Here is a 25903-nt window from a genome sequence, read left to right as displayed (position 1 = left end):
GGAATGGCGGAATCGTGGTACAGTTTCTCGCGGGGATGCCGATTAGGCGGGGAGTTGCAGGGAATTTTTATCATCGTCCGCTCTGCATATATTCCGTATTATAAACGAGCCACTCTCATCTAGCATTCCAACCGTTTATCTTCCACCCGCCTATTAAATAAAACCACGAATTTTCAAATTTCCCTTCGATATATATATATTTCGATTCCCTTAAGACTCCGATTAAAATTGATCCTCCTTTTTTTCTCTCGTGTAAAATTACAAAATCCAAGAGATATATGCTCTCACGTATACTCCCATGTGGGAACGTACAAGTGGAAGGAAAATATTCGCTTCCAATCGAAGATACCCCGCTTTTGAAAAATGGACACGCTCGGTTTTTACGAGTGTACGTGATTCCTGGCCCCATCTCGAGAGCCTGGATCCGCACTGGAAAAGCGCGATAATCCACTCCGGTCTCGTGCAAACGTAGCAAGCGCAGAGAAACACTTACTGCTCCCTTTAATCGGGACAACGAAGGAAGACAGATATTTCCACGGCTATTTACATTTCATCCATCGATATTCGTCCCAATCCCCCGTGTCTTTGTTACATTCTCAAAATATCCGCAACGAATACTTAAAATTCCCCCCCTAATCGACTCGTTACGATCGTTTTTCGCTCGGCCTTAAGAAACGGACCCGATCAATCCGCGCAGCGAAAGATGTTGAAAGAGAGATTTGAAAACTAGATTCTCCATTCTTTTCATCATCCGATGAGGACGTTCCAAAAAATTCGTCTTCTCGTTTCGAAACAGTCGAAAGATTGCACGACCTGCGAATTCAGCATCTCTGGTAAACCTGGAAATAACGAGAGGAATTGAAGAAGGGGGGTCGTTTAATCGATTTCGAGGATTTCGAGGCGCATGCCGCGATGTTACCCGCTTAATGACCCCCGTGTGGATTACTCGGCCACTTTTCACCACCTTCCCCCTCCACGAATCACGAGGAACGGCTCATTCTTTCGAGAATTCGCCTCTTATTAGCGTTCGGATTGGTGTAAGATGCAAAAATCGGTGAATTAGGATAGGAGACTTTTTTTTGAGGATTTAAGCTCGTTAAGGATCCGTTCGAAGGGATCCCTTCTCTGTTTAAAACTTTTTAGTAAATTTATTAATCGGTCTTTTCTGCTAGTTTTCTGGTAATTGTACCTTTTTCCTCCCCCTTTTAGAGACGAAGCCGTAATAAACTGGGAGCTAGCGCGAATAAGAACGAAGAAGCTCGACTGTAAATGTAATCAGAGATGGCTATTTAATCTTACGAGCTAATTCACCGTGGTGTATATTCTCTCATCGCTGTTTATTTAGGTTATCTCTTTTCGAGACGAGAGTGGACGAGAAGCAGTCAGAGGGATACCAATGTTCGACCTTCGATGAAATAATCGTTGCCGATTTGTCGAGGAAAGCCAAGAAATTCAACGAGAATCTTTTTATATACGCGGCTTCGTCTTTGCTTCTGAGATATCCGCAAACTGTTTTAACGTAACCTGGACACACACACGCGTATATATATGTATTCCCACAAACTGTAAATTCTGGCTGCGTGCCTGGTATTCGTGTCCAACGTCCATTTATCTTTGAGGAATAAAACAATCCATAATTTTTCATTATCGAAAAATATATGGTCGAATAGCTCCACAATAAATCATCCCATCGGATTCTAATTTAATCCACGCGAACCGTGTTGTTGATTTTCGTCTCGATTTCACTCTTTCACTTGCCGAGGATATATAAATACATATTCCAACAATCGATCCACCGAAAGTTAATCATCTGAAGTCGCGTTTCGTTCCGCGGGAATCAAGTAATAACCTTTCGAACGAGAAAGAAATCTGCGCTACAGCAAAGATTGCATTATTGTCTACTCGATTCAGCCTCGTAAAATATACCCTCGGATCGCAACGATCTTCTTCCGATCGTCGATTGCAAAGAAGGAAAAAGTTTCGTTCTTTCGAGGATCGAAACGGTGGTTTTCACCATGGTTCCGACACCATGCAATCAACGATCCAACGATGATTTTTGACCGTTTCTACGGCTCAGGGAAGGGAGAGATTAATCTCTTGCAAGTTTTCTCTCGAGGCATGACAAGCCCGAAGAATTTCTTGCCCGATTCCTTGGAGTCTATCGTCGGGGATGGTCGAATCTGACTTGCCAAGTCAGATAAGATTCCGTGTATCGTGCAAAGACGAGTAACGCGATTGGCCGGTCTCTCGGAGCGCTCCTATTTGCTCCGATGTTTCTGGCCCATTTATTTTCAAGTTTGAACGCCCTATTTATCTTTCGATTCCCGAACAAGTCCACTCTGTTTGCGCAACTGTAATCGTAAATATCTGAAAAAGAGAAGAATCGTTGGAAAGTGGATGAGCAGTGTTTAAACGAAATTAGATCTTCATCTTCTTCATCTTTTCGAGCTATCTCCGATGAGTTGCTAACTTTCTACAAATTACATCTGGCGGCGAATCTCTTGACTAAACCGTTTATGCAAAGTTTCATCTTGTTGTTCGATCTTCGGAGTGGCTCGAGAGGGATGGTTGAAAAATTATTACTCGCGATCATAACGAGTTGGAGGTGTGAAACGTGAAAGGTCGAATAGATTTGTAACTAGATGATGGAACTTTGACGCATGGGGCGTTAACCTGCTTATTCCCAAGCTCGTTTAAGAAATCTAATTAATAGCTACGATTGTGCCAAATACGAAACTTAATCACGACTTTTTCACTTCGTTTAATTTAATTTAAACGAGGGCGGAGGGAAGCCGGTTTGTCAGAGCAAACGTATTTTAATAGTCGTAACGAAATTATAACGGAATTTTAGCGAGAATTATTCCGTTGTTTGCGCAGCCGTTGAAAAATAATAAGGTCTTGAAAAATTGTTGAAACGACTGTCGGAGCATCCCTTAATTGCGAGCCGAATTTAATAAGGTAATTCGAATAAACCTTCTCCTCGACACGTAATCGCGGAGAAAATTTGTACATCCATCCCCGGTCGGTGGAGGCTTTGGTCGAGCGGTATTTTCGTTGAATGAAAAAGTGGTGAATGGTGGGCATGCACCATTCAATCACGGCGGCCAGGTGGTTGAAAAGATCGATGCGACGCACCACGAGATCGTCTTCCAGGTGAGGGTTCCGGTTCCCATGGAAACCGGACTTGCCCCGGCTCTCACCCCTAGGTCAGGGCCATCCGGTTCCTGCGTACCTTCCACCCTTCCCCTCGTCTCGCGGGATATCGCATAACAGGTGTGTGTTTACCTTCCCCTCCTCCGCCATTTTCCCTTTTTCTCCACGCGGCGAAAATTCTCGAAAGATGCGGCAAGATTATTCGGAGAAGGAAAGTTATCCTCGTTCCAACTCGACTTCCGCGAAATACGGGGCTCGTTTCGGTGTGGTTTCATTCCTTGCCAAACGTCGGATTCCTCGACGAGACCGTACTGTCGCGCAGGTTCGTTCAACTCTCTCCTTCCGTTGCTTATTTAATGGAAGGGGGAGGGAAAAAAGGAGGAAAGTTATTATTTGCGGTCAGCCAAGCTGTGAAATGACTTTCACGGATTCTTGCATCATCCACGCCCGCCTATTTGCCGACCCGCATTTTGCAAACTTGCTTCCCCATTTTTTGCGGTCTCCAACTTTATCTCCGCGAGTTGTTGAAAACAATTGGAGGGGGGAGACAGTTGAAGCGATAATTAAATATCGGGAACGGAACGGCGGATAGAAAATTTGATATTCTCTCTCCCTTCTTTTTCTTCGTACTATAAATAATTTTATAATTCTCCTAACACGCGAATACGCGATTAATTATGGGATTAATTGAACGCTTCTCGAAAAATATCAAATTCTCGTCCAATTTCGCGCCTCGGCGAGTATCCAACCGTTTCACTTTCGTCTCGAAATAGCGCAGAGTCGCTATATATACGTATATATATATCGAAGAAAGTATCGTGGCAATTCCTCCAATTTCTGCCAAGCTTCTCGTCCAAGCCTCTCTAAAAAGACGAGTCGAAAGCGAGCCGGTCGCCGTTTATCTCCGGAGGAGCGGCGCGCGTGGAAGGGGGACGAGGCGAGGGGAGAGAGGAGGAGACGTGGAACGAGACACTGGGCCCGAGTGTTTATTCAGTAACGAGGACGGAACCGGCCGCTTCGGTTCGGGATCGATCCGGTGGACGCAACACTGAAAAATCCTCCTCCTCATCGTCGATACGTGAGTTTTAATTCCGCCCTCGTTCGGATCAGGCAAATTCGCGATACTCCCTTCTTTAACCTTCTTTAACCCCCCCCTCGTTTCCCTTCTCTGGGAATAGGGATCGAAATAGGAATTGTCATAGTATCTGATCGACTTTCTCTTTCTTTTCCATTAATCTCGAGTAAATTCGAATTTCAGAGGTTATCAGAGGTATGGAAGAATACACGTTGTTTAGAATTTATGTACATTAGCGTTTCGTACGGGTGTTCTTGTACGAAAATATAGAATTCGAAGAATCCCGATTTCGATCCCTGTTTGGAACTCGAGGAATAGCAGGCCAGGAAAAGGTTGGATACAAAAGGAAGGCGAAAAGGAGGTTTGATTATTAATTTCGAAACGGTTTCGACGCGGAGGCTTTTATTCTAATTTCTCCAGGACTCGCGAAACGGTTGATTGATTATCGAGGCGCGCGTCGAGATTGGACTCCTCCCCCTTTTCCCCCGATAATCGATCCGGAACTCGAATGGACGCATAAAATTCTGCACGAATTTCCGGCAGAGCGTACGAAAACTGTGAGGGGATGGATTAAAAGGATTAGTAGGAAGAATCTCGCGTTTCCATTTCTCTTTCGATTCCTCGAGTAGATAACTGCGCATCGATATTCGTCGCTTTAGATCACGAATTTCCGGCGTTGCAGATCGACTTTGTCTCGTCACGGTCGAAGGTGGACAATTCTCCGGTCCACCTTTCTGTAACAATCGGAAACTCGAAAAAATAGCGGACTCGTTCGAGCGATTTAAAGAATAATCGAAGAGAAGAGTCGTCAAGGCGTTGCATCGCCCCCCTTTCTTTCCTCTCCTCCTCCTCCACTTCGAGTCTCGGAATGCTGGTCGTGTTTTCAGAATAGAACACGAGACGGAAATATTGATAGGCGCTCCCTGCCAAGAATGTCACGGCTAGATGTTGGACAGAGAATTTTTCCACGATTCTTTTCCTCAATGGAGGATCTATCTATAGCGGCCATTCGACGGTGATAAATCGACCGCTTATATTTAGCGGATGGGAAAACCGGCCTCCCTAAGGATCCTATCAGAAACCGGCGCCTCTTCTGCCGATTTCTCTCGAGGACGAAGGGGCTTCGTGAAATCGTAAGTGGATCGGATCGAAGATCTTGAGAAGAGAATTACAGGAGCAATAAGATTTTGTATTTGGAGCAGGGGAAGTTATTTTTTGGATGAGATTTGGAATTTTAGAACAATCGTTGCCAACTTTTCGTTCGTAGAGGGAGCTTCGATGGTGGAAAAGAAGCTCTTTCTCTTAAAAAATACGTAGAAAATTGTGGATTCGTTGGATCTGTGAGTAAATGAGATTTAGAAAGATGTTTCCGAGGGAAATTATTATGACGTACGATTTTAACAAAATTTCTACTCGTCCAAACGCATAACTCGTATACACGTTTCACTTTTACTGCGCTCGAGCGAAGAAAGGGGCGATGATGGTGTTTCAAAGGTCGAAAGAGACGAAAGTTTGCGGGAATAAGAAAATGCCGGCCCGCTCGTAAATCGAGTCGAATCGAATTAATACCGGCGAAGGAGAGAGGCTGCCGTAATAGCCTTTATCGGGCCGCCACCTGGTGGCGGCCAAAGATAGAACGGCCATTTGCATAAATACACCACTTTTTCCTTTCCCTTTCCCCAACTCGACCAATTATTCCACTCGTTTCGTTATTGGACCCCGAGCATCGATTAATCCAGCTTTGCGATCCTTGGAAAATCAATTCCACCTCTCCCCCTTATATTCTTCACCCTTTCATGCGCGAACAGTCGCCGAGAAATGGTCGAATCGTGTAACGACTCGAAGAGAGTCGAGGGGGCTCGTTTCGCAAACTCTCTTGACTTAACGACGAGTAGAAATATTCCTCGAATCAGACTTCCAAATCCCTTGAAATCAAGAATTTCATATTCGATTGAGATTGGAATTTTTCACTCCTCTTCGTGAATCATCTTCTTTGATCATCAATGGCCGCTTTGCGATGGAACTTTGAAACTTCGCGCGACATTTTTCACGTATCCCGGATTGTAGAAACAACGAGACAGATCTCGCGAAAGATTGTCGAGGAGATCGCCCGTAATAAATGGCGCGATAAAACGTCCAACTGGATATTATTATTGAAGTTTGGATGATAACGGAGAGTGGAGCGGAAGTAGACTCGAGATTCGAGATCGATAATCGAAACGAGTTCCATTCTGTTCTTGATTAATGCGAAACACTCGCGCTCCTGTGAATATTCCATGAACGAGCAAGTACGGGAATCCATCCGTTTCTTGGAGAGGAAGGAAAGAAGAGGAGCTCTCGGTTTCTCGATCGCGATTGAAAGTGGCGAGAAAAATAGAGAAAGAGAGAGAGGGAGATTGTTCTCGTGGTTAAAAAGGGGCGAACACAATAGAAGGGAGGGGGATGCATTTGCATTCGAGTTGGAATTCGTTAATTGTGCGTGGTGGACGAATAAAATGGAAGGAAGAGGAGCAGCAGGAAAATGGTCTCTATTCTCCTCTCGTCCCGTTTGTTGGAGGGGGAAAAAATGCAAACAACCTCTTCCGGCCCGTAATGAAATCTCCAAGTCGGTGCACCCCGGGAAAAGTGCTCGTCGTCGAATCTGAAACGGAAAGTTTGGTTGGAAAGGTTTTTCGGAGAGGCAACTCTGCGTCGTGAGCGAGTTTGCAAAATTGGCGAAGAAAGGAGGGGAGATAAAGCGAAAAATCAAGCTCGTTGTTTCTTGTTTCTGACGATAATCTCGCGGGGACTCAAAGAAACGAGTTGAAGAAAAATTTGGGATCGTTTGTTCGTCGAATGGATCATCGTTCGTCAAGAAAACTTTGAAAGAAAAATTTGAAATAACTTTAAAACTTTATCGGAGGAATTGATTAAGTGGAAAAACAAAGCGATATAATTAATCGAAGGGAAGTTGATTAACTCTCCTCGGATGATAATTAGAGACGAGAGATTTTTGAGAAGGAGGAGCGGATTCAAGGAGAGAATTTGGGGCGTTGTTCCATCCGAGGGATGGTATTCAGTTGTGCCCGGGGTGTTTTCGAAGCGATGATCGAGGGGTCGGAGAATTAGGTAAGAAAGAGATCCTATTGGATGGTTATGAATTTTCTCAAACTTTCCGGTCAGCCGGGACCCCGTTCCTTCCCAAAGTTGCGAAGATCGAAGCGGAGGGAAGATTGAAATTGTGTTTCCTCCAAAGTAGATTCTTACTCTCGATCCAATTTCTGATATTTCCATTTTTCATTTGGAATTTGACTTTTGAACAACAGCACAACTCTTTTGAAGAGGTCACAAATTATCAACTCGTTACAGTTAATCGCTACGTCACACGAAGAATCTTCGAATTAATCTCAACAATTCGATTTCGAAGGGGAGAGGGATCGGTAATCTCGAGCCGCGAGCGAAACGTTGACGACTTATTGTTAAAAGGCGCGTAATGGCGGACGTGATCGCGGTTATTAATACAGGATCGCGACTGGTCCTTAATCGCCACTGGTGGAAGGTAAACAAACTCGGGCGAAACTTACATCCGCATGCATAATTAATGGACCACCACCGATTTCGATAGAGTGGAATTATGCATGAGGCTCGCCTTTTCCGACCGGTTCCGCGTTCCCTTGTTGCATTCCTCCTCCTCCCTGTGCACCGAATTCGTTAAAATCTGCCCGTTCGTTATTCTTCAGAGAGGGGGGACCCGTTGGTGAAGACGTTGGCTCGGTTCACCGGAACAATATCGTCCAATATCGTGCACGCTCGCTCTTTATTAATTTAAATTTGATCGGGGGAGGGAGGAGGAAATATCCGAATCGGAATTTTGACGCGAACACGTGCAGGATTGGAACAGATGGATGGGAATCCAAGTAAATGGAAGTAAATTCGAGAGGGGATGATTTTAGGAGTGAAAATGGTAGATTTCGACGTGCGCCAACGTTCGATAGTAATCGGCATCGCTTTGGAATTCGTGAAAGAGATATTATTATGTATAAATCGTACTTTATATAGATGAATCCGCGTGGAAAAATGATCAAATTGGAAAAAGTTTTAATTTTTTGCTTCTTCTAATCTTCTCGTCTCGACTTTCCTTCGCATATATCGGAAAGAGAAGAGAGAAAAGTGGACGAAATAAAAAATGATCAAATTATTATTATTAATATTATGATCGACACTTTCCTTCGCATATATCGGAAAGAGAAGAGAGAGAAGACACGTGGACGAAGTAAAAAATGATCAAATTATATTTTCAAGAGAAAACACGAAAATCGATTAAAGAGAAAGTTCAATTTTCTGTTTCTTCTAATTCTTCTAATTTTCTCGTCTCGACTTTCCTTTGCATGTATTGGGGCGAAGAGAAGAGAGAGAAGACTCGAAATAAAAAATGATCAAATTATTTTTATTAATATTATGATCGACACGAAAATCGAAAAGGAAAAAGTTTCAATTTTCTGCTTCTTTTAATTCTTCTAATCTTCTCGTCTCGACTTTCCTTTGCATATATCGGGACGAAGAGAAGAAAGAGAAGACAGTGGACAGTGGACGAAGTAAAAAATGATCAAATTATTATTATTATTATTATTATTATCGATTTCCAAGAGGCAACACGAAAATCGATCAAGGAAAAAGTTTCAATTTTCTATTTCTTCTAATTCTTTTAATCTTCTCGACTTTCATTCGCATATATCGGGACGAAGAGAAGAAAGAGAAGACACGTGGACGAAATAAAAAATGATCAAATTATAATTCCAACACGAAAATCGATCAAAGAGAAAGTTCAATTTTCTGCTTCTTCTAATTCTTTTAATCTTCTCGTCTCGACTTTTATTCCTTTGCATATATTGGGGCGAAGAGAAGAGAGAGAAAACACGAAATAAAAAAGGATCAAATTATTATTATTAATATTATGATCGACACGAAAATCGAAAAGGAAAAAGTTTCAATTTTCTGCTTCTTCTAATTCTTTTAATCTTCTCGCCTTTCCTTCGCATATATCGGGGCGAAGAGAAGAGAGAGAGAAGACACGCGGACGAAGTAAGTCGAGTTCCTTTTCCTCCGTTTGCGTCCGATATTGAAACGGATCGAGCTTTGTCGCCTTCCTCTCTTTCTCCTCGCCCACGTCGCGATAACGAAACATGTAAATCTCCCCGTGACTCGCTTGTTCACAGTGATTGGAAAACTCGACGGAGCGTGCCGTCTGGTATAATGAAGTGCCATATCACTGGCGGGGAACGAATGGGCGCAAACAGATCGATCCATCGCCTTCGCCCACGCGTTCTTCGGCCACGCAGATTTATTTTCTCGAGGAAATTCTACGAGAATTAAAATGAAACTAATACTCTCTCTCTCTCTCTTGGATTATCCTTTGAACGGGCAGCGAAACCGTTCTCGAAACGAAACGAGATTCGAAATCGAATTTTCGAAGTGACTGCTTTTTTTTCTGATGCAACGTTTCTTTCGATCGTTCCAACTCTCGTGCGCTCGAATTTATTTTTATTCAATTAGAATAGGAGTTTCCACGATAATTCCAACCGGATAATCTAATATTTTTCATTTACGTAGAATCTGCGCCTCGAACTCTTTGGCGCATAAACAAGTATTGTTTTATCGTACGTTTATATGAACGTTTTCCATACGAGATGGATCATTAATATACGGATGGATAATTAAAAAAGAAAAAGAGGCGACGATTCGAGTAATAAGAATTCGAGAATTAGAGTCCTGTGTCCTCGCACGATGGAATCTGCCTCTGTTTTATTACACTGTATTATATATATATACACTCTCGTGCAAGCCATTGAGCACTTGGCCGGTTGAACGATGAGTGATAGGACGGGTTATAACTGGAGAAATCTGAAATTGGGATGCGTCGTGTCGACGACAAAGGGTTCCGCGATGCAAGATGAATTCCGAGTACCAATCTGGCACAGATGAATTCGAGCACGGTCGAGCACGTGATTAATGGCTCGATTCTCTCGAAACGCTGACTCTCTCGAAAGGCCTCCCCACCTGATACACGTCAGCCGATCGAGCTCGAGTTGCGATATTAATAACAGGATGCGTGAAAAGAGGCGTGATTCGAGAATCCTCCTTGTCGAATGACGATATCCTCCGCTCGAGAATTGAAACCGTTTCAACAAATCGTGATGTTAGGGGATTAAGATATCTTTCGAACATTCGTGATACGCAAAGAGGAGAGAAAAAGAGTACAAATCACTCCTCGTATCACTTGCTTTCCAACAGGATCGGATTGAATGGAATAGTCTGGATCGTGTTGGTAACTAAATTGATATTGTTGACCACTAATTACAATATTTTATTACAACAATTTACATAATAATAATTGGAAATAATCGCAGGGGCCCGAGCTATAATACATGGCCAGGAATAAATGTTATTTTATTAAGTATACAACTCTGACTCAAAGATAAAAAAGTGATAATAATATCGAGCGTTGAACAGATCGAAATCGATCGATCCACCGTTATGGATACTCGAAATTCCGAGTATTGGCAGAGCGTGGCTGATTAATGATTGCATCTCGAACGCGTCCTGCCGATTGATTATCTTTTCCACCTTGGAAACGAGCGATTAATTCGCAGGGAAAATTTCGAACGAAGAAGAGGAAGGAGTAGAAAATTCGAGGGGATCGTAAAAGCCTATAATCGCTTTATATTTCTTAAAACACAATAAAAACATACATTCTTTTGCAACCGTTTCCAAGTCTTCGACTTAAAACTCGAATTGTTTGATTAGAGTTGAACCTGTGCGATATCAATTTTCTTCAGATAAAGATTAAAATGACGTGGAATTATCGGATAAAGTTAAATCCAAAGTATAATTCTGATCGGTTTACGATATATCGTCGGAATAAACGTCGGAGCATAAGGTTGAAATTTTTCCCGCTCATTTTACGACCACCGCGACCCTTCACTCCATAAAAGCATTGTTGTGCAAATCGCAGCATCGCTTGAAAAACAGGAGTACCCCCCCGAATCAATAGATCGTTTTTTGCTCGTTGCCTACCACCGCTCTCCTCCAAATTCTGTCAATAACATCCATCCTCGCGCGACGTTGCGTCCATGTTACGTAAAATAACCGTTATATACCATAAACCTCGCCGTTATCGCGGTCAAATTTTAAGAAAAATTATTCGAATGGTATATATTACGCAATCAATCTACATTTTCATTCAAAATATTATATTTAACAAGAAATTTGGAACAAGCAAAATTTTCGCTCGCGCGAAAAATAAACGGATCTCGAGGAAACGTTCAATGGAATAATGGAGCAATACGAAATCCGCGAAACAGGTATCGCGTTTAACTTATTTCGCGACCTATATTTCGGAATTCTGAACGTCGTCGTCGACGCGGAAGTGGCTGACAACCGGAAGCGCGGGGGAGGGACGTTTGTCCGCATCTCGGCTTCGACCATAATAGGAAAACTTTCAGTGTCTGTGTGTGTGTGTTAGAGAGAGAGAAAGAGTAACGTTTCGTTAATTTTTTTCTTCCTACTACGTTTCCATCCTCGAATTTCGACGACGGTAATCGGTGCCAAGTCGAAACGAACGGCCATCGGCGAGACGTCGATGAAATAAAAAAGGAGTTTGCAGTTGGCAACGAATAACACGGTTGGTGGGGGTGAGAAATCCCTATTATCGGGACTAGATAGCGAAAGAGGCGAATTTTAATCCGATGCATAAATCATTTAGCTGGAAATATTTGCCTGAGAATTCAATCCAATTCAATTCTGCTCTCTCGCTTCGAAATTTAGGACGATAACGAAGAAGAAGGTTCGAGTTGCTCTTCGATCCATCTCCTTCCTTTTCGCCTTCCATTTGTAGTTGATTTACAGAGAGAAATTAATTCAATTTTTAATACCACTGAGAATCTAATGTATCGATTCTTCTCAGTGAAGAAAAACTTTGGCGGTATCGAAAATAAAGTGGAAAATAAAGCGAGCTTAATTAAACTCGTGCCGCGCCCGTTCGAAATTTACAACCCTCGTCGAAAATCGGGCTAAATTTTCGCCAGATCATCGTCGAGCGCGTATTTTCCAGCCCTTCCAATTCCGGAACGGCGAATAACGGGAGAAACGGTTCGAATCCCCTCCCCTTTTTCCGTGTGTACCGTGTCCGGCCCCCTCCTCTTTGGAAACAGAAACAGTGCGACGCGATTCCGCGCGTGAAAGCATGCGTTTCCACGCTCGAGTTTCGCTTCGGTTCCACCGCGTCCCTCTTTTCAACCCTCTTTCTTTCGAGGTGGTACGCGCGTGGTATTTTCGAGTTGAGAGTCGTTGGGGATGAGTCCAATTTCGCGGAGGACGGGAGGGATTTGTTGGTATTGGGGGATGCGGAAGGATTTTTCTGATGAGACTCGAGGTTTGAGGGGAGATTTTTCCCAGAGAAGGGGGAAGAGGATTTGCTGAGAGTTTGCAAGGGATGATGTTAAGTTGAGGTTAAGAAGGGATCTTTTGTATTTGCGTGAGCAAACTTGTTTTTTCTTCTCGCGTAATAGCGATGAGTGTAATCTCGTTTTTTGAATTCTTCAGAAACATAGCGATACATTGCACCAAGCTTTTCGATAAATTTGTTTAAATTCGAGTCATCCAGTTTTGTAAGAAACTGTTCCCTGAATCGATCGTTTATTATCGGCCGGAATCGGCTTACGAACGAACGTTGGTCAAAGGAAAAGTGAGGAACGAAACAGAAACGGAGGGAATGGTTGAAAGTTTCCCCTCGCGCTTAATTTTCTCCTCTTACCCCCCTCTATTTTTCCGCGCGCGTGACTAAATTAAAATCCGCAGAGTAATTCGAAATTAACCCCCTTCGACTCTTATTTCTTCTTCCCGGATGAAAATTTCCGCACGGATTACTCGAAATTTCTTCCCGGCAAATTTATGCATTACAATTACGACTCCTTTGCACGCACGGAGATGGATGGAAAATTTATTAAACGTGTTATTATAACCACACGTTTCGTGCGAAAGGAAGATGTTTTCGAAAGTGAGTTTAAAAAAAGAAGAAATAACGTATATTGGAATACAATCAGAATGGAATTACGACAATTTTAACTCGTCTCGTTCGGATAATCTGTCAACGTTTGAGCGTCGATATCGAAATTATTACTTTTGCGCACTTTCCGTCGAGAATCAATGGAATTTCAATTTCGAAGAATCTGTTCTGCGCGAACGGAAATTAATTAAGACGATCAATTTTAATCGATCTCGCCGTCGAAATGGATCGAGTTTGTGTACGATTGGGGTATAAGTTTATAATTCATATCCTCGTCTTACGCCTCGATCTCGCTCCTCCAGGGTTAAAATTCGATGCACGGACTCGTAATTACGCGCAGCAGCTAATTAAATCCGGAAATGTACGAGATAAAGGAACCCTCGTGCTCGGGTTCCTCCGTAATTGTCCTACTTTTCGCAATTAACGATCCATGCTCCCCTTTATTCCCAGACTTTCGGTGCGTGGACACGCGAGATCGGTCGCGAAACCGTAAAAGAGCATCGTATCTATCAACAGATTTGAGGCTGAGAGAGTAATAAATAAAATAATTGTAATTTTCTAAATTTTTCTTGTATCTTGTGTTATCCAAAAAAAGTAACCATGTTATACGACATGAAAAATGAAAAATGAAAAATCTGTACGAGTCGTATCGTATATGAACCGAACGAGGGAATTGGGAGGAAAGTTTCGAATCGAATTCGTACGAAAGTTTGAGGAATTTTTCGCTTCTTCCTTGTTTTCGATTATCAAAGCTTCGATGCAAACGAGTGACCCGGAAAATCTGTTTTTCCTCCGGACGAGAACCGCGGCTTTGCTTTATTGCGTTCCTCTTCTCGCGCGATCAAGTTGTTTTCCACATTCCAGAGATTTAATTCAACCGAGAGATGTTAATTCGCAAGATCTCACCTGGTTTTGGACAGGTTCTCCCCGCTTGGATCCAACTATTTTCTCCGAGTCTTGAGAAATTTCGAGAAATAATTCCTTTTGAAAAATCCATTTTGTCCATCCGACTCGCATTTAGCTCGTCAAAAGCTGCTCCATCGATTGAATAATCCGTTCGAGAAGACGAAAATCTGTCTCAAAAATAAATGGTTCCATAAAATTCTATCCGCTGTATTACCAACCGTCCCGAGATAAATTATTCCACGAAACTGGGATTCGTAAGAATCGATCTCTTTCCGCCAAAATAAAATAATTTCCCAATCACGATATCTCCTCCCTTTCTTCCCAACTCGAAGTTGGGTAATCCTTCCGAGAAATTGTATCGAAGGAATATCGGGTTCGAGACGGGTACGTTGCAAGTAACTCGATAAATCGAGAGCGAACTGCCGCTCCTTCTTTCCTCCGCGCAATACAGAGAAAAGTTGGAGATATTCGAGACATGGAGACGCGTGGAACACGGCACTGTATGACGTACAACGGCATATTCCGATCGAAATTCGGAATGGCGGATTTTACAGCGACACATCTTTCTCATTTTTATTTCTCTCGCTTCTTCTCTTCCGATTCGATTTCTCTCTCCCTTTTTCGTTGTAAAATGGAAGCTGGAAATTTGTTCCTTCGAATCCATCGAGAAGATTCTTCGAGAGGGTTCGTTTAATCCCATGTTGGGGAGGATGCGCAGTTTTCGAGATTGCACAATTTCACAAATTATTCCTCGCGTCGACGTCTACGCGGTTTCGGAGATCGCCGCTAGATGTCTCGCCAATGTCTGTTCTCCAACTTTCGAACACGTACGGCACAAAGATTTAAGAATCGTTGTTCCTTCCAACCGTCGATGTCTATTTCTGTTAACAAAAGGATGCCTGACAATCCTGTTATTCGAAGAAAGAATCGAAAGCATCCAAAACTATGCAATTCCTCGGCGTCCAATCTCGCGTGTTCGAAATCACTCGATTACGCTTCACGATTCCGTTTGCACGATCCTCGCATATCTCGCTATTTACAACCCCAGAAATGCCACTTTCCATTCACGGCACACCTAAGCCACTTGAATCGTGGCAAGGATCGTGGGTTGGAAAGCAAGCGTGGACGCGAAGCTAAACCGTTGCGATAATTATCCCCCTCTCCCTGTTTTGTTGGCGGAGGAGAATCGGATATCGAAAAGGGAAGGAAGAGAGAAGGGTAGAAAAAGAGAAAGAAAAAGAGAAAGACCAGAGTGGCGTCTCGCGAAGAAAGGAAAGGAGGAGGAAAAATCCTCCAACGGAAGCCAATTGTCCCGCGTCACGCTAGGAAAAAACAAGATATGCTAAAAGCGGAACGGGAGAGGGATACGAAAAGTGGAACACGTGTGCGCAGCACAAGTTTCCCCTCGTTGAGTGGCGGAGTGCGCGACGACGCCAAGTGGTCCTCCTCAACCTTCTCTTTCTTCCCGCTTCTTCCACAGAGATGAAAAGGACGGGCGAACGAGTGAGCAGGAGGAAGCGGAGCATGGAGGACTCGTGGTCACTTTTTCGCGAGGAATTCGAAGAAGAAGATACGTTTCTCTTTCTTTCTTTTTTTTCGGAAAGAATCGTCGATCGAGACAAGATTGTCGAAATGAAAAGGAAGAAAGGGGAGAAGTTGCGAGATTGATGAACGATGGGCGTGAAGATTTTGAAGAGAAAAGAGTGGAGGAAAGAAGCATCATTTCGAAGAATAGTGAAAAGAATTATTAATCGAAACGTGGAAGATGATGGAGCGAAGGTGAGAGACTGTAAAAAATTTACATGGAAAAACGGTATAAAGCGTGAGAAAGGAACTGTTGATCGAAATAAAATGTGCGGAGGAAAGTGGAGGAGTGGAGGGTTTGGTTCTTTTTATCTAATGTGGTGAAGCATATCCTCGCGTTAAGTAAGATTCTTTGAAACTTTTTTGGATTAGATGAAAAAAGGCCGATAGGAAAAATTAACGATCCCGCAACAAACTTTCTTCGTTTTCCGTTCGTTGAGCCGTCGAAAGTTCGAAAAAGCGGAAGAACAACAACAAGAAAAAGAAGAAGAAGAAGAAGAAGCAGAGGGCCATTTCACCCAATGGAAATGGAGACGGTTTTCGGCCGTGAACGCGAGCGTGAACATCGTGAGCACACGAGACGGGGCCAAAGTGTTCCTAGAAGAAGGAATTCCTCGATGCAAGATAGGTCAGCCGTGGGAAGAAATTGACGAAATATTGCGTGCACCGTTGCATCCATCCCGCGGAATTCTCTTTGACGAAGGGGTGGAAATATCGGAGCGGGCCACTTTGACTTTGAAAGCCGATACGCGGAAGGGATCAAAGACAGGATGAATGTAATGCAACGCCGTTCTCCACTTTTTCAAGTTTGCGCAAATATCCGTAATATCATTGATGGTTTCGCGAGAATCGTCTCGAACCAGTAGTTCAAACGTAGTCTCGAATTCGCGAATCAATCTTAATATCGAGTGCGTACGAGATTGACAATAATACAAATTTTTAAATCGAAGCGAGTTTTCTTCGTTGCCATCTTATATCGTAATTTCGCTCGATGGCGGTGGAAATTGGAGGGAACTGGCTCGCAACCAGACGGCCCCGTAGAAAATGAAGTTTTATATCTCGATAAAGCACGATGGCTTTTAAAATATGAACAAATCTTGTCTAATAGAGACGTATATGCATGGAGCAAAGTAAGAGTAATGCTAACAGCGTAATAGATTGCATCGAGTTTGTTTGGACTCGGTTGGTAATGGCGTGCAAAGAAGCATGATTTCAATTTTTTTTTTATTCTTCCTCTACGTATTCCGCTCGATAATTGAATCATCTCCGCATTTATTTTATTAAACGTCGAAACGCGTGCGTGACGGTACGTGGCTAAATGATAGAAAAAAAGGAAAAAAAAACGAAGAGGGAAAAAAGTGGAAAAATCGAAAATATAAAATGAAAAAATAAAACAAAGATCTAGCTTGGAAAACTATGGTTCCGTGCATTTTATCGTGAATTAAAAATAAAAAAACGAGGAGGAGAGAATTTGTAGGGAACACTTTTGGAATGGAATGGAGTTATTACTCGGCCATTAAAAAACGATTTTGGCTCGACGATCTCTGTTAAAATATATAGTTACTCTATTAAAAATCCGCAAAATTACATTACGAAACGTTACTGCTAATTTAGAAGAAAAGGAAAAGTATACTCCCAAAATAAAAATGACGAAAAGCAAATTTTTTATCATCCTTTTTCATGGTAAAATCAGAACGACGGCTTGGAACGACTTCGACGCGGACAAAACGCGAAATGTGCGATGTCTGTCTCGAGAGAAAATATTGTCAATTGCACACGCGGGAGATAAAATTGGAAGTCGATCGACGAGAGGAACGATAATCTCTCGTCGCGTATTACACGGAAATGGATCGAGCTTCCTGCCACCGGCCGCGCTGGTAATTGTCGCCGTGTTTGGTAATTAATTTACTCGTGCGCCGGTCTGGTAACCGAACTATACCGAAACTTTATCGTTTCGAAAATATTTCACGGCGCGGTGTCGACCGTTCTTCCGGAACGTTGGGCCGGGGACTCGTTAATGGCTTCCACTATGCGACCACTATAGTCACGCGTCGCCATTCTTCCCCCCACGAATCGCATCGATTCGCATGTCTGCTCTAATTTAATCTTGCTCGATCCTTTTGTCGAGAAATACCCACGTATGACGCTCTACCATTATTTACTATCATCTTCTCACTGTTTCGAACAAAACTGCATTTTATACCGACATTGGTTGTGAACAATTGCTCAACTTGTCCGATATTTTTGGAGAAAAATATTCCTTTTCCACGGAATTACATGAAATTTTAACAGAAATTTGAAAATAATAACTCGATCATCTGTCTTTATCTTCCGCCTGTTGTATCAATCGTACAATTATCGGAATACGATAAAGACGTAATAATAGGCGGGAATAATATCGGTTCATAAACGTGACATAATTTCGTTCCCCCATCGATATACCTAATTTCCAATACCTAAATTCCTACCCCGAAGAGTACTTCCGATTCATCCCCCGACCATCACTTTCTCGATCAATGGCTCCACCGCAGCATGGAATAAAATCTCTCCATCCCTCGGCCATATTCATCGAACGAAGTGGCGAACAACTGGGTATTGACCCGACTGTCGTAAATTCGATCATCGTACCGACGTCTTCATAACCTCATCCAAAAGTTTGTTACGAATTAATCCGAAATAACGTTCCTCGGAGTTGTTGAATTCGTGTGAATCGTGTCTTTCGGGATCTTATTGGATTTTTCTCGATTATGGCGTGGAATTATCGTGGAAATTAAAATAATTCGGAAATTTGGAACGAAGGGGAGGGCGCCATCAAGGAAGCTTTATTTAACGGTTAAAGATAACACGGGGGAATAGATTCTTCGTTAATTAGAATATCGATCCGGCGGGAGCGATAAAACTTTCGGGATTCGTTTTAAAATTTATCGAAATGAAAGTCGAAGCGATAACGGGAGATAGGAGGATGAAAATTTACAAGCATGTTTTCTCGACATTCTCTGCAAAGATAACGAGTACAAATTCGATGTTTCGAGTAGATCCATCTTTGTTCCTTTGTTGCTTGTCCTAAAATTCTTCCTTCGCTGCGTTTCTCCCTCCCTTTCCTCGAATAATTTCTTCCCCAACCGGAGAAATATTCTCCAAGAATTCAACGCTCTCGGGGGCGAAACCAGTCGCTGAATTTTTACCAGGGAATGCAAATCGGTGGGGAATTCATGGAATTCGGCTGTGTCTCGTCGTTCGAAACAAGTCTTTCCCCCGCTCCATATTTCCCGGATTAAATTTCACCCAATTAAGAATCCATAATTACACGAGAAAGACGAAGGGATGTTTTCGAAACTTTTATTAATCGATATCGTTTAATTTACATCAGACTTATGCGTGATCGATAGGATATCTCGACGCGCATGTCATCGAGTCGAAAATAAATTTTCCAAGAATTTTAGAGAGATGTTTGTCGAACGAAATTGTTAATGGCACGTCCATCCAAGGGGGGAGATGAATCGAGAGAAGGAAGGAAATGTTTCACGCGACGCCCTCATTATTTCACATCGCCACATCGCGTGAAATCGGTTACAGAGTCGTAAATTTCAGCCGAATCGCTCTTGCTCGGAGATTAATCACGTTGGTAACACGTTGTCTGTTTATTCCTGACGACTGGCACAAAAGCGTCCGCCTTCTACTTTTTTTTTTTCCGTTCTCCTTTTTCTTCTTCTCGCCGTAAGCACGCCAGAGGGCCCGTGACGCGGATAATAATTTCGTTGCAGCTCACAGCGTTCGTAAATTAAAGGAACGAGCACCGGTTCGCCCGAAGGGAGTGTTTCCCTCTTCCCGTCCAGGCCGCGTTTATTATCCTCTCCCTCCGAAAAGATTTCTCTCCGCTTTTTGGACCCCGCCATTGCGCAACGAGAAAGAGAATGCGAAACGGGGTTGCTTCGTAACTTTTTTCCTCCTTTTGGTGATAAATTTTTGATGATCGTGATGCAACGTTTCTTTAAAAAACCGTGAAATTTCTAATTCATCCGTTTCTAGTTCCAGTGCGGGTTTGGAACTGTAATATTTTGATAAAATGGATTTAATCAAGCGGCCTTGATTTGGAAGAAAAAGAGTTTTAAGATTGTGAAAATTGCTTGATTTCCTTAATGCAAGCTGATGCTTGGATTATAATATTTTAGCAAGGATTTAAAAGATGGTAAAAGTTTGAGAGAAAAATTGTTTTTAATTAAAAGAATACTTTTATAGATGAAATCGTATCTTTTTTAGCTTATTTTATATACCCATCTTTTGAAATAACCGAGGAGTGATTGTTAACTAAATTATTTTGCCATATGTTTTCTCCTATTTTATTGATTTAATAAATAGAAGAGAATGTCTTTGTATTTTCCTTTTTTTTTTATTTGCTTTACGTTTTCAAATATTATGCATGGAAAAAGCATCAAATTTCTTTACGACACAAAGGATAATCAACGCTTCTTTAGATTCATCTTTCTGGAAGAAAGTTTCGAAAAAGCAAGAAAAAGTTTCATTCTCAATTTGCTGAATTTTCCAGCGAACTGATTCGATAGTTTGTTGAAGCAATTAGTCTGATTTAAAATTCTCCCGCGAAGTAAGACAGCAAGAATTTCGAGAGGCTTGTGGGTATTCGTGAAACTAATCCTGTTGATAAGGCTGCAGACTGCTGGTCAACAGGTAGTTCTACGAATTAATAAACCGATTAGAATGTATGGCGCACGATCGTCCTTGATTCGCAAGAAGAGAAATTAATTTCGATTAAAGAGATTAGGGAACTTTTCACGGATATTTATGGAAAAATAGAAAGGAATAAAGTATTCTGAATTTGGAGTAATATCAAACGATGGATACCAAGTATAAGAATCTATTAATTTTTACAAACGTTATTAATCCAACGATTGTCGGTCGATTATTATTTAAGTAACAACCGACGATAAACCGAGGGAAGGGAAACTAAAAGCGTAATTAAAACCGACGCGACGTTGAACCTCAAGTATTACGAAGCTAATGAAAATAAGAGATTTATGGATTAATTAAACGACACGAAACCGAATGAAATTCTCTCCTTCGTAGAGGCACAATTTGATTCCCGCACAGCAATCTCTTATCCTCCCGCAGAGAAGACGAATACGAATGATTCCTCGCGTAATTCTTAAAATCGAACCTCTTTGTCTTCGCAAAACACCAACCTGGATTCAGTTTCCGCAAGTAGCGCGATAAATTCTCGCGTGGGAGGAAGAAAATATTTGGAAAAAGAGAAACTTTTCGTAGGTTCCCCTCCCCGATGCTCCGTATCAACGATACTTTATGCGCGGCAAAGTTTTCGTGCGGTTCCTGAAAGTTTTTGATGATATAAGTTGGTGGTGTTTTATGATCCATTGCTCGATGGACTTTGTCGATGACGTAAAATCATTCGAGATGATATATTACGTCTTTATTACATCCGCGTTAAGAATTAGATCACTCGACGCGCAGTAATTAATTATTTCAAATTTCGGGTCTAAATTTGTTCGCAGCTGTAACTAAAAACGATTTAGAGAGATGCCAGGAGACGCGTTGAAGAAATTTGATCAAACACACGATTGGAAATTTTACGAAAAACGAGAGCAGTCAAAAAATCGAGAGAACTCCTTGGCGAAAGGTATGTGGACCCCTGATCACTCACGGGGTTCACGGCCACGGACTCGAGCCGTATCGTGCATAGCACATCACGCGAGATTATACGAACATTACAAAGTCGAACAGAAAAGAAACTTTCCATCACAAGTTCAGAATAAAATATTCAACTTGCTCTTTCGAGAATTACAAACGGATACAAATAATTCTTGCAGCGAAAAACTCGTTTTTCTGTCACTAAGCCAAGTTATCGACCGCTCCACACAAAGTTTCCCAATCGTTTTCCTCCTCTCATCGGTACAAGTTGCACCGACGAATATTTTTATGTGTCGAATCGAAACGCGCTCGCTTCCGGAACGTCGAGTCGTTGATGCTTGGGGGAACAATGGCGTCGAATCAATCAAATACGATTCCGTCGCGACTGCCGACACGGCAAAAACCGAGCAGTCTCGATTCTCGACCAAATGTACAAACTGGCCGCTGCATTAGACACGAGTTTTCGTCGTTCCACGTTCGCCAATTTCCGCTCCTGGACAAATGAGTTTGTTTACACGGTGGGTAAGTTTGACGGGACATTGATTAGGAGGAATGAGAAGGGCTAACTTTGTTCCACGTCCAAGTATTTATGGCGAAGCTTTCTCTGACCATCGAAGCCAATGAAATTCCGATTTGGTCGCAATTTCGTTGGAGAATGAAACTCGACAGGAATCAAGAGAATAGGCCTCGAGGCAACGAAAAAGGATTTGACCGAAGTCAAATTTGTTTTTACGCAAACTCGACACTTGTTGAATTCCAAGAAAATGTTGGATTTTAATCGTGATTTCGTGCGCTCGGAAGGAATAATTAATTCACCTGACTTCGACCAAGTTATGTTTGAGTCTGTTCGAGATAGGGTTGGAGAGCAAGTTACTCGAATATCCTCGCCATTTGGATCCTCGAGGAATGTGTAAGCGGCGTGTAAACGGCGGAACGACCGCTCCAAGTGAAAAGTTGCCCCAACTGAAACGACGCTACGTCTATGGAGGCTACAACAAACCCGGGCCTGGATGAGTTAGTGGAGGCTATAATCGGCTTTTGTGTGTTGATAAAGTAGTTTGAACGCGCGTGAAACGACGCGAATGAATCCCCCTCCCGAAAATTACAACGATCCCTTGAATGTTTAATGATGTACACGACGCGGCCTAGAAATTATGATCAAATTGCGTCGTAATTAATGCCTGAGGATTAATGCCGTGGGACAATACCACCTCCCCAACTTTAATTAAAAGACGGGGGAATTCGGTTAATAATAATCCCGTGAATCGAGGAAAAGGAGATACCTTGTTTGTGGATTTCGTTGGCCAAAAATGAAATCGCTCAACGTGAGGGATAAATGAAAATAAATGAGGAAGAAATGCGATCAATCGAGTCGAGAAAATTATCAACGATATATATATTTCGGTAATTAATAATAAACACCGTTGCTCGTGTGATTTTCCCTTTCAATTTGATTTTTGAAATAAGAAACGAGAGAGTTTAATGGGCACAGGTTGTGCGGTACACGCGACACGTATTTCCGTGATATAATTTCGCACAGTGGATTCGCGTATAAATCGTCGTTTATAATTATCGAATATTCGAGAGAAATATATTTCCCTTCCACCGAAATACCGTCCATAAACCGGCTGGAACGAGTCGCAGCCGCAAGTGCCTTAATATCCGCAACACTAACCCCGGTTTTCCGGCTTTCGATCGAGCTTCCCGATACCACGAAAGCGAAACGAGCACGCGCGTACGTTTGTACGAATATCGAGGAACGCGCGTTCCAAATCGACGCTAATTATCAAGAGATCTCCAATCGATTAAAACATACGTTCGAGCAAAATAACGGCAACCAATTAATTGATTAACGTGGAAGGACTCTTCTTTGATTTTTTTCGTGCAAAAAAAATAAAAGAAATTTAAAAAGATGCAAAATTTTATCAATTATTATTTATTGATCGATACCAATATCTATTTCTGCATTTCGAAGAAGAAGAATAAGAAACATCTAAGAAAGATCCGTTATTATTATTATTATTCAAATTAGTTAAAATAATTGCTTCGGTGATTTATCCATCAACGTGATTCGACAAACGAAAATTGGAGGAAAAGAAATTCTCAATATTTCGATCGAGCGAAATTTCTGAACCGAACACGGTAAATCGTTGCAAGGGGATTGATATGTGGCTCTCTCATAGTTGAGAGAAGGCAAGTGGAGGAGGGACGGGATGGAAAGTCACGAAACAGCAGTAACGCGTATTCGTGGCTGGGTCGAATATATCCGGCGGAACGTGGCAGAGGAGGAATTATCGTGAAATATACAGGGAGCTGGAGCAGCCGTGCTATGCGATATTCTTCACGCCGGTCATAAATCATTCGCGTCGAAAACGTTGGGAAAGGGGACCACCGCCGTCTGGTTAATACAGTTATACGAAATCGCGTTGTAATATCGTTGTAGTCGGTGTGGATCGTGGACGATCGATTAATATTTTCCACGAAACGATAACAAATTTTTCGGATGAATCGATCGAATCGGAATTTGCGACGATCGAAAATTGAACGGGCCGTGAAAGATGGGAAAACGGGCAGGCATCGATAATGATTGCAAACGTGTCCTGTGTCATTGGCGAGGATCGATTTGTAATATTCTAAAGGGACTCTCGAAAACCGTTTTGGATGAAGTTTTGGATGATGGAAAATCGCGTAATTATCCGGGAACAATGGGGACCGTTTGTCGCTGCTCGTTATTTATTGGATTGGACCGTTGTCTAATTTGTTGTAGAGCAATGGTTGGAAAAGTCGTTGACGTATTTATGACGTGGAAGACGACGTTTTTCGAATTATTTCTAACAGAATTTTTAAATGGGAGGAAAATATTTCGGAATCAAAAACAATTGAAAAAAAGGGAGATGCGATTTTCATCGTGAATGGACTCGATACCGCTTCCATCTTCGTCACTCCCAATTTCTGAGCAAAAGAGCGATCTCTCTTTTTGTCGGATCCGATCTCTCGCAATACGGCGAGATAGAAAAACGCTTGATCTTCGGTCGAAATTGGCTAGAAGATAAAGACGGGAATAAGAAAGGGAATACGCGTCGTGAGAAAAGTTTAACGAGCCAATTTGGCGCCAAGTGGTTGGCGAGCGAAAGAAAATGATCAAAGAGGAAGAAGGGAAAAAAAGTTGCTGACGACTGTGTGAAAATTCGATTATCGTCGAAAGAAAAAAAACTCGTCTTTTTCATCGCGTCCTGTAAACGTTTTTTTTTTTTTTTGTCAAAGGTATTTCAACGAACGCGTTTCACGCATTTAAAACGCCCTCGAATTAGCATCCTCTCCACGCCGTGAATGTTAGAGAAAAGAAGGAAAGAAGGAGTAGCTTTTCCAAATATTTTTGTTCCGAAGTAAGTTACGAAACTTTTTCTTTAAATAGATCTTGCACGTTAAATTTCTTGTTGTTTCTCTACATTCCGATTTAAAGGATCCTAAGTATAAAAAAGCAACTTGGTTTCGTCAACCTCGAATTTTTTTTCCTCATCGAAAAAAGCCAGTCTCAATATCCCCTCGACGCGAAATAGAGAGAGAAAGAGAGAAAAGAATTTTGCGGCAAGCAAATTCCCTCGTACGACAACCCTTTTACGTACGCATGCGTACGTAAAACGCCCGACCACCATCATCTCGCGTTACGGATTTCGGTTTTGTCGCTTAGTCAGGGCTGAACAACCCGAAACGAGGAGGATTAATCCAGTTAGCCCGGCAACACCGCCGTCGACTGTGACCGATGAATGAAATTCGGGGTGGCCGACCTTATTTCGCGTCAACCCCTCCCCCACCACGGCGCCTGCATTCCCTTTTCGCAGCCCCCTCCTTCCAACCTCTTTTTCCCTCTTCCCTCCGCTCCCCCACCGCCATCCGGGCGAAGCCTCGAGTCCGTACAGTCTGCCGCACTACTCTGACGTAATCACACCCCTTCTGACGTCACGACCCACGTTGCATCAACCTCTCCACGAGGACAACGTCCTCCTTCCGTTCTTCTCTTCCTTTTTTTCCCGCTCGTCTTCTCCGTTAATTATTCTCGGCTATCGATCGAAAGGATCGAAAGGATTTGTGAATTTGTAGAATCCGTTCCCGTTGTACGGATTCGTGCAAGGATTAACGAATATCGTTGTTTTTTTTTTTTTTTGGAAGAAGGAGGATTGCGAGGATTGGTCGTGACTGAAAATTTATTCAATTTATTTGTAAAAATTGTTTACAAGCAGAGTGGAAACATTGGAAAATACGAAGTTAGAGATTTCTAGTGGGATAAAGTTACTTTAAGTAATTACTTGTTAGAATAACATTTATTCGTGGCTGTTGTGCACAAGTCGTGTAACCTCGGCCATTACAATTATCATTATTGTTATGTTTTGCGCAACGATAAATTATCGAAGTGACTTTATTCGCAGTTACACGAATCCATCTCTCCACTTGTCTTCCACGCGACGGCGTTATTTCACTCG

The 25903-nt window shown here is 42.3% G+C and overlaps 1 protein-coding gene across 3 annotated transcripts in view; it reads left to right on the top strand.

The window, feature by feature from the left end:
- LOC107995118 (dipeptidyl aminopeptidase-like protein 6) overlaps positions 1 to 25903 on the top strand; it is an 80361-nt gene that overhangs the window by 23457 nt on the left and 31001 nt on the right. The window contains exon 1 of one of the 3 annotated variants that reach the window (XM_017052405.3): positions 4079 to 4231. The exons of the other annotated variants lie outside the window; for them this stretch is intronic. The gene's annotated coding sequence lies outside the window, so the exon portion shown is untranslated. Of the gene's footprint in view, positions 1 to 4078; positions 4232 to 25903 lie in introns of those variants that run through there. 3 annotated transcript variants of the gene reach the window in all.

Source organism: Apis cerana, linkage group LG11 (genome assembly GCF_029169275.1).
Source record: "Apis cerana isolate GH-2021 linkage group LG11, AcerK_1.0, whole genome shotgun sequence".
Lineage (NCBI taxonomy): Eukaryota > Metazoa > Arthropoda > Insecta > Hymenoptera > Apidae > Apis > Apis cerana.
This window is presented reverse-complemented; position numbering and strand designations above follow the sequence as displayed.